The sequence below is a fragment of the Cynara cardunculus genome, assembly GCF_001531365.2.
Source record: "Cynara cardunculus var. scolymus isolate 2C chromosome LG 12, CcrdV1, whole genome shotgun sequence".
NCBI classification, from domain to species: Eukaryota; Viridiplantae; Streptophyta; class Magnoliopsida; order Asterales; family Asteraceae; genus Cynara; species Cynara cardunculus.
The window spans coordinates 30052973-30062330 of record NC_037539.1 but is presented as its reverse complement, the minus strand read 5'-3'; the positions used below and the strand labels follow the sequence as shown (position 1 = coordinate 30062330).

The 9358-nt window shown below is 32.9% G+C and overlaps 1 pseudogene; it reads right to left on the bottom strand.

Annotated features, from left to right (window-relative positions):
- Positions 1-3235: 3235 nt before the first annotated feature.
- Positions 3236-9358, bottom strand: part of LOC112523820 — a 12245-nt pseudogene continuing 6122 nt past the window's right edge.

Here is a 9358-nt window from a genome sequence, read left to right as displayed (position 1 = left end):
GTGTATATATATATATATATATATATATATATATATATTGCAAAAATAGGCAAATTATGTTAAAAAGAAGCAATAAAAGTTACATAAATGTGGAGCGCTAGAAGCAATGAGATGCAACAATCAATAGCAGACCCAACCCATAGCCGAAGGAAGCAAAAAAAAAAGTACACGAAAAAGCAAACAATCACCAACGACCGAACAAACAAACCAACTAGTAATCTGAGGGGAACAAGAGGCTCAACTAGGATTTTGAAGTTGAGTCGTAGGCCAACAGCCCCAAGGGATAAAATCCTTACAGGAATGCTTATGTAACACCCTCATTTCCACCATGAGTAATGTCACATCATTCATCCCACACATTATCTTATGTCGTCGTAAATGACGGTAATATATGAACGAAATCTCCATCACAACTAAAGTCTTAGTTTAAAGTAATTACAAGTCTTCAACATGAGTCTGTCCTATACCGGACTATGTTACATAAAACCTAAATGCATAAAGGTAATAAGTTTAATAACTAGCAAAACATAGAAAAGAATATATCATAAAGAAACCTATCTATGCTTTGCCCTTCCCTTTGACCATACCCGAACCACTACCTCTTGAGATGCATACTAATAGTTAGCTAAGTACTCAGTGAATTCATGATTTATGTGCACATAAATATACAATTATAATTACGCGTCAACAATAAACAACAATAGATAGTATACATGTTATTTTAAATACATTTAGCACCAATGAGATCTCCTAAACTGCCTCATGAGGTAGCTCTGTCGTGTCACTGCCATTCCGTGGGTTGCACGACTCACACCCGTTAGCGCACTATTTTCGGGGTCGTGTCACCCATAAATGTGATATATCGAGCCCGATCCAGTACCTAAGTATCGACACCGTAATGTGACACATGAAAATCGACTCCAAAATAGCATGCAAATATTATTTAAAAAAACCAATAAATAAATAACATGCATCACCACGTAAAGATTATATACATGTAAAAATGACCCGTAAACATGTTCAAAGAGATATGCCACCATGCATCACATATGTAACCCCAATAAATAACATCGCAAATAAATTTATTTACATATATATATATATATATATATATAACTCAGACAGGCTCGTGAAGACTCAAATAAATGCATATGTGTCCAAGTAAATAAATCCCGCTTAGTAACCTACACGACATGCACCAAAATATTCTATAAGGAGCCCTATTTACCAAAAATGTCAACAAAAGTCATTATGGCCAACCGTCTGTCAACCCATAAGTACTCGGCTCACCAATGTCACAAAACGTTAACTTAATCACCCCATAATTTTATAAGCTCCATCACCCAAGTTAAATTGTCCTAATAATCACTTGGGTTAATTACAACATTATTAAATCATCTAAATAATTATATACTTTATATTCACCCGTCAATTTGGAATAACTAATTAAAATAAATATTAATTTCTACTTACCCAATATATTTGATTATATTAAATCCAATTTTTAATATACTAATTATATCAGAAGCTAATTTAAATTAATTAATCTTATAAATCTTAGATTATGACACTTTTTGTAATTTAATAAATCGTCCAAATGATTTATTATAGAAATTCTAGGAATAAAAAATTAATTAAGATTAATTTCTAACAAATTAATATATCAAATTAAGATGAAATTAATATTAATATATTAATTAAATCAAAAAATATAATAATTATTCAATTCATACCACTATTAATTAATTAATTGAACTCCTTTAAATTAATTAATTAACTAGCCCAAAAATTATTAAATAACTAAGCACAAAACAATCAACAAGTCTAATGGACTTCATTAGATTAAAATAGCTCAAGAAACAATTAAAGAACATCAGCACCTACTTCCATAGGATATAAACATTGAAAATAAACAATTATTTTCTCGGCCTACATCCCTAACTATTTTCGTGTTAAGACCGTAGTCATCAACCAATTCGGTATAAGACAAGAATCAAGCTTTCGTCCATATTCCAACGAAATAAACACTAGAAATAAAACCAAATAACAACTTTCGTTGATTGAAAATTAGTTGATTAAAATCCATTATTCGTTTTAAAATCAATTGGCCAATCTCCACACCTTAAATCTATGACATAAAACCCAATCAAAACTAAGGGGTTGTTTACTTGCTTTTTATTGACAGTTACCGGATAAGAGACTCTTATCTTGATAAGAAGTAGAGTGTTCACTAATCACTTATTATAAAAAGAGACCCTGACCGTCCCTCTTACCAGATAATAATCAGTCAACAACTATTCCCATCCGTATCGCAGTTAGAGGATACAGTGCTAATTCTTTTTCCGATTTTATCCTCCACTCCCCGTATTTCAATTTCATTCCTCATCCTTTCAACATCAATCGTCCCTATTGTAGAAGCAATCAAGACTGCATAACTCATCTTTTTCACTAAAGTTCATCAATCTCGTTATATATGTGTATTGTCCTCATTCTCTCGCTGTTCTCTTGCCTTCCTCTGTTTGTCATCTACCTTGCCCTGATCAGTCTCCACCTACAATTTCAGGTATGTTCATTACAATTCATTTATGTCTAGGGCTTCAAGATTAGGGGTTTTATTTAATGAATAATGATTTGTTGTTGTTTGATCTGTTTAGGGCTTTTTTATGTTTTTGGTTGATTAACAAATGTTTGATTTTGTTTGTTTAAATCAATATTTACCACTGCTACTACCCTTGTTTATTCTTTGCATTTTGTAAATGAAGATGCCATCTTTCACTTAAAAATCTTTGACTAACTATAGCCTAAGTGTAAGTGAAGATGCCATCTTTCACTTAAAAATCTTTGACTAACTATAGCCTAATGGTAAGTGAAGATGCCATCATTTCCATTTTTTGGATGTTGATTTACATGCTTACCAGAGAATTGGTTGCTTCTTTTTGCTCATATGTTGGTGTTCTTGGAGAGCTCATAAGACCATCATAGCATCCAGAGACTGAATATTTGTCGGCTTTCACTTATCACCACATGTTTAAAACTAGTTAGACATGCAAAAGGCTAGACTCCTTCAACACTGAATATTTGGTAATTTTCAGCAAAATCATTGTCGGCATTCTACATGATCACAGCCAAATATAAATTTAAACAAATATGGCATTGAAATGCATAATAGATCCTCGGCAAGGCACTGAAGTTGGCCAGTCAGAGAAGTAACCTGCTGCTGGAGGGTAGGGATAACTTATTTTGCATGTTTCAGTTTAGAATCCTGCTTCTCCAGAAGTCCTTGGAGATATGTATTCATCACATCTAGGAACAGAATGGCACTCTTTAAAGCCTTGATCTCTTCCCTTTGTTTCACACACAGATCTTTAAGCTTGTCTACCTGCAGCACATCAGACAATAACAGTAGTGAGTTTTATGTAGCACTGTTTAAGTTTAATAAATATATATTACATTAGCAACACTCAAATCAGTATAAGTGAATAAGAAAACTTAATTTCTAGAGAAAGAAAAACGGAGCCATGAAGGAAGAAGTCACTTATTTCTAGAGCCCCTTCCCTAGAAAATATTTATCACAACACAAAAGCATATCTATGAAGTTTGGCAACCCATTAATGCCCAAGAAATGACATGTGTGTATACAACTATCAAAAAAGACAGAAAAAGTAGAACAAAAATGTTCAATGTACCTTCCTCCACAAGAAGAAAACCCAGGTCTGCAAATAAGGACACCCGTGGCAAACAAAATATGTGTGGTGACTCCATTGATAGAAAATTCAAAAATAGAATTACTCAAATAGATTATAAAGCTAAAAGACCTGCAAAGAACATCTTGGAGAGGATCACCAAGAGAGGGATAGGCTTTTACCAAATTATAATCCACAAAACTATCTGTTAAGAAGCCATTGAACAAGTTTACTATTTCATAAAATATGGAAGGTGATCACTGTCAAAATAGAAAATACTTCTACACCAGTGGTTTTTGAATGATGACAAACGGCCCATAATTCCTGTAAATACCTACTCAGGGGATATGAACCCTAGTATGTAATGGAACACTTCTCATGATCTAAGAGCTATATATGTTAAATTATTTACACTGATAGTAGTGTATAGAAAATGGACTCAAAGGGAGAAGATTCTCCATATAAACATTTCAAGTTTCTTGTCCTAACTTTTGCTTGACACCATTGACTCTTTCTTGAATTTGTATCATATCCCAGATTCCCATAAGTGGTCTAAACCTCCTGACAAACTCTGGTGAGGATGTCAATTGGCTAAAGGTAGAAAGAGAGCCAAGAAGACATCAGGTGATAGAAGAAATAAATATCTTTCATCCGAAATGTTAAATATTTATCTTTATTTACATTTTGTTGTAGATCAAATGTGTTTATCAACCAACAACCACTTGCATTTTCTAACAAAACAAATGTTTGTTTTCAACCAGCACCTATCTTTGGCATCATGTGCAACTTGCACTTTTAAAATTTTTATCTCAGCCATTAATGGCAAATGCTCTTATGCCAATAATCCCTACCCTATTTAGATGGGGTCTCTCATGGGGAACTAATGTGTGTTTTCAACTTGGATATTTGATCTATTTATATAATATATATATATATATATATATATATATATCATATTTTGAAGGTTCTTTGCATGATTTATGTACCTTTTCATTATCTATTTCATTCCTCAATTTGAAGCAAACAACCTTTAATTATTTGGATTACAAGACATGCACCGTTTAACTAATCATGATATGATGGCTAGTGTTTTAGATATGACAAATTTTGGTGAATCTTCATAATCAAAAAAAGCCTAGGGTTAACTGAAAAAAAAACGTGGTGAAAACGTTTATCGAGTCTTGTTTGCATGTGCTCTCCGTAAATGAATGAGAAGGGTGTAGCCTTAAGGCAGTTTCTTGGAAGAATGTAGCAGATGTGCTACAAAAGAATCATAATTTTGTTGTTGAACAACGACAAATGAAAAACCATTATGATTACCTCAAAGGAAAGTATGGAGCATGGGCAAAGTTAAGAAACAAGACGGGTAATGTTTTTATGATGCATAAACAAACAAGTTTAATCTGTCAGAAGAGGAATGACAAATAGAAATGAAGGTTACATTTTATCTTTTTCTATTAAGATTATTTTCTTAGTTTCTTCTTCTATATATTCTTATAAATCTTTTATAAACAACAAAACAAATTTGTTGAGAAGTTGTGGACTACACCTCTTCCTTTTTCTCAACTTTGTATTCAATTGTTTGATGACGTGGATTCCACCGGTATTGGAACTTGGGGACCAAGTGATACTGTTCGAAACCCTTCTAGTGTGACTCCTGAAATTGGTGAAGATTGCAACACATAAGACTATTATGATCTAATACAAGAACCACTTCCTTCGGAAGAAGAAATTGTTTTTCGTCCCCACCCTCAAAGGAAAAAACAAAGAGGAAAACAATGTTCGGTAAATGAGGAAGAGTTGTGACACATGTTAAACAGATCTTGAACAAACCTCCGGGAGAGGATGAGATGGATCATTGCATTGATAAGTTGGAAACACTTGGTTGGGAGCAAACTGCATTGTATGACGTAGCACTTCACATATTCAGCCAAAGCACCGACTATAGGAAAGATTGCTTATGCTTGAGCGAACACAGGTGTGAGGGGTGGGTTAAATTTACAGGTGGTAAGCTTGGTCTATTTTGTTTGGTGATGTTTTGTTTTGTTTTAAACAATCTTTTTAAACAATCTTTTTTAGGATGTTTTGTTATTGATATAATATGAATAAATGGCTATTTCAAATTGGTGGAATGTTTATTTCAAGTTGATGTTTTTCATTTTTTTTGTATTAGTTGTTTAAACTTAATGTTATATTTATGATATCTTTGCAGCATAAGAAGATGTTATTTTGTGTTTTATATTTGCAAGGTCATACATGGATGAAAATGAAATTATTTTGATTGTGATTATTGTATATTGTATTGGAGAAGAAGAGCTTCAACACGAATAGAAATGGTGAGAGATAACACTTCAGTTCTCACAGGACATGCGTATACACAAGAATTACTAAGTGGATCCTATACACAATGTCATGAATTGATGTGTTTATCTCCTGATGCCTTTATAATGCTATGCAACCATTTTAAACAAAAAAATTGGTTGCATTCAAGTAAGCAAATAAGTGTTGAAGAGAAGATGACGATGTTTTTGATAAACCTTCAATTCCAATATGTGTGTATGTGTGTGTGTGTGTATATATATATATATATATATATATATATATATATTCATCCCAAAAGTGTTTAAGTTGAGCTCCTTTTAGTAATTACTGTGTGGGGTGTTTGTTGGTGCTTAAAACTCAAGAGAATAGACTTTTAGGGAGGAAGCAGTAGGCTGCATGGGTTGCCACATGGCTAAAGCCCTGGAAAAAGCCACGTTACACACTATTTGTGTCAGACTCGAAGGGTGTGAGCGACTTTTTGGCAGGACTAAAGCCGCAGCCAAAGTCGCAGGAATACTACTGGTGTGATTTATAGGGATTTTAAGTTAGGGTTTTTACTCATTCTTTTTCCCCATCTCTCTCTATAAATTTAAGACAATTTAAGGATATCTAGGGTCAAAATATTAGGTACATTGAAGAGCATTTAAGTGCTTTTAGATCAAGGGTTTCCAAGTCTAAGGATTTAAAGTTTCAAGATCTCACCCTTCCTACCCATTTTGTTAAGATTTCTAGGTTTTCATCAACCTATTATTTGAGAGTTATTCTAACTCTTCTAAATTATTTTACATGTCTAAATCCTTCATTTTAGTCTATTAAAGCATTCTTTTGATGTATTTTACATGTTCGTTTACTTCGACAAATTTTGGGTATTTTGGGTTTTATTTTACCCTTTTACTAGTAAATGATGAATCTTTAATATATGTGTTATAATATGGTGTTTTACGCACACAAATGTTGTTGGGACTTGGAAACTTCATGAGTTATGAATTTACTTGATTTATACATATTTGAAGTTACTTAATGGAAAAAGGATAAACTTAAAAAGAGAGTACAATATTTGTGAAACAAAGTTATTCTTGAACTTATGAGCTTTAAAAAAAGTTGATGAATTTGATACTACACTTGGCTGAGAAAATGGTTTATTGAAAGCTATGAGGACTTGGCCCCATTTGGTAAATCTTATGTTACAATGATTTGGTAATGACATTTAGATGATGAGAACTATATGTGTGATTATAGCCCTTTTATAGATGTGTCAAAGTAATTGACTAAATGCAAATGGATCCATAGTCATAATAGTCGGTTTTATTTAAAATGAGAAGGTCTTCCCGTTTGTAACTAGAAACAGGCAGTGGGTCATCGGGGACAATTTGATATGGACTCTTGAAGTCAGATAGTAGCCATTGACCACATGGTGTAATATCTAGCGAATGAGTATAACTAGGATTATCGGAGACTTTGAACTATAAATCACCTGTTGAACTCATTAGCCATTGATCCTTAGTGAGAACTCTATAACATGGAATTGTGGTTTACTTTTGTGTTCCATCACTACCCATGGAAATCGAGTCTCCCCCGTCACCGTAAGATGTGTTTTTCCAAAAGGTTCACATTGTGAATCGAGTACGTGTGAAACAATCACATTATAAAACAAATATATGTCAATCACTACATTAAATTCTAGCTACATATGAAAAAATCATATGAAATATCACATGATGTACTAGTACTTAAGGTTATTACAATTTCATAGGTACTAAAAAGAAGGTGCCTTATATATATATATATATATGTGTGTGTGTGTGTGTGTGTGTGTGTGTGTGTGTGTGTGTGTGTGTGTGTCTGTATCTATGTATATATATAGGCTTAAGAATCGGGTGAGAAGAGAAGTTATCGTTAGAAGCGTAAGAAAATATCTGAATGCTTGATCACTTTTAATCTCATGTCCACCCATGAGTTGCTCTTTAGAAGGAATTGATCATGTGCATCTTGGTGAACCTCTTTAGTATTGACGTTCAATTAAGATTGATCCAAGGTGGAGATTGTCTCTTATACTTCTCACTATAACTTCCCTTCTCACATGATCCTTTACCCCCCTCTCTCTATATATATATATGTATGTATATATATGTATGTATATATATGTATATATATATATATATATATGGACAGGTTCGAACGAGAACGTTAGCTATTTAAGAAAACAAGAAAAAGGTCGTTAATGTACAAAATCATACATGATTCACATGTATATATTCACGTACAAACTCATACAGGTTCAAGTCGGTCGCTTCCATTTTTTACGTTAATGTAAAATGACATGTGATTTATATATTAACGACATTTTTTCTTGTTTTCTTAAATAGTTAGCGTTCTTGTTTGAACCTTCTTGTGTGTGTGTATGTATATATATATACTAGTTGTGTACTTGCACAATACGACGGGATGTAAAAGTTCATTAAAATTTATTCAATTTCGAAATATCAAATTCTTTCATGATGTTATCAAGCCTACAACATTTGTACTTACAGTAGATTCAAATAACCATCTATGCGAAATATCGATGTTAGTCGCTTATGCAATCATTCGTACAAAAAACAAATCTCTTAAGTGGAATGTGTATATAATAATGTGACAACTCTGCATTGTGGGATTTCAGGTTAGCACTTTATTACAGGATCCTGATTAAAAACTAAGTCTTTCTAGGATTTAGCTTCGATGATATGAGATCATCTTGCTCATCTTCCAAGATTAGTTTGTTAGGTCACGTTTCGGCGGGTAGCTAACCAAGTTAGTTCGTGCAATGCCAAATAGTTTTGAAATATTTTGACATAAAAATAAAGTCGATATTTTCGTTTCGTTCTTCTTAAAAATTCAAATTTCCAAAGTTCCAATCTTTTATATTTGGTTGCCAATTATTATTTTGAAAGAGTGGAGTTTTAAAAATCGTTTGTCAAAATTGTTTAGTTTGTTGTAATTATTGGGGTCTTTTATTTTGTAAATAAAAATCTTTTTGGGCTTGGGCCTTTAGAGGTCAGCCCATTCTTTATATTGAATCCCCATATAAATACCCCTTCCCTTTTGAAAATTCTTCACTTTCCAAATTTTCAGCCATTTCATCTTTCTCCCTCTAACTCCATCACTTTCCAACCGATTCCATCTCCTAGCAAAACTCAAGATTTCTGCTGTTCTTGAGACTAGTTCGTAGTCAAGAAAAGGTATGTTTTAGAGCTGTTTACTTCTCTTTTTGATGTCCGAAAGTCTTTATCTTTTTCCCTACTCGACTCTTTGAGTAAGATTTATGGGATTTAAAGAGGATAGATTATTCATCAAAGACCTGCATGTGTCTTCGT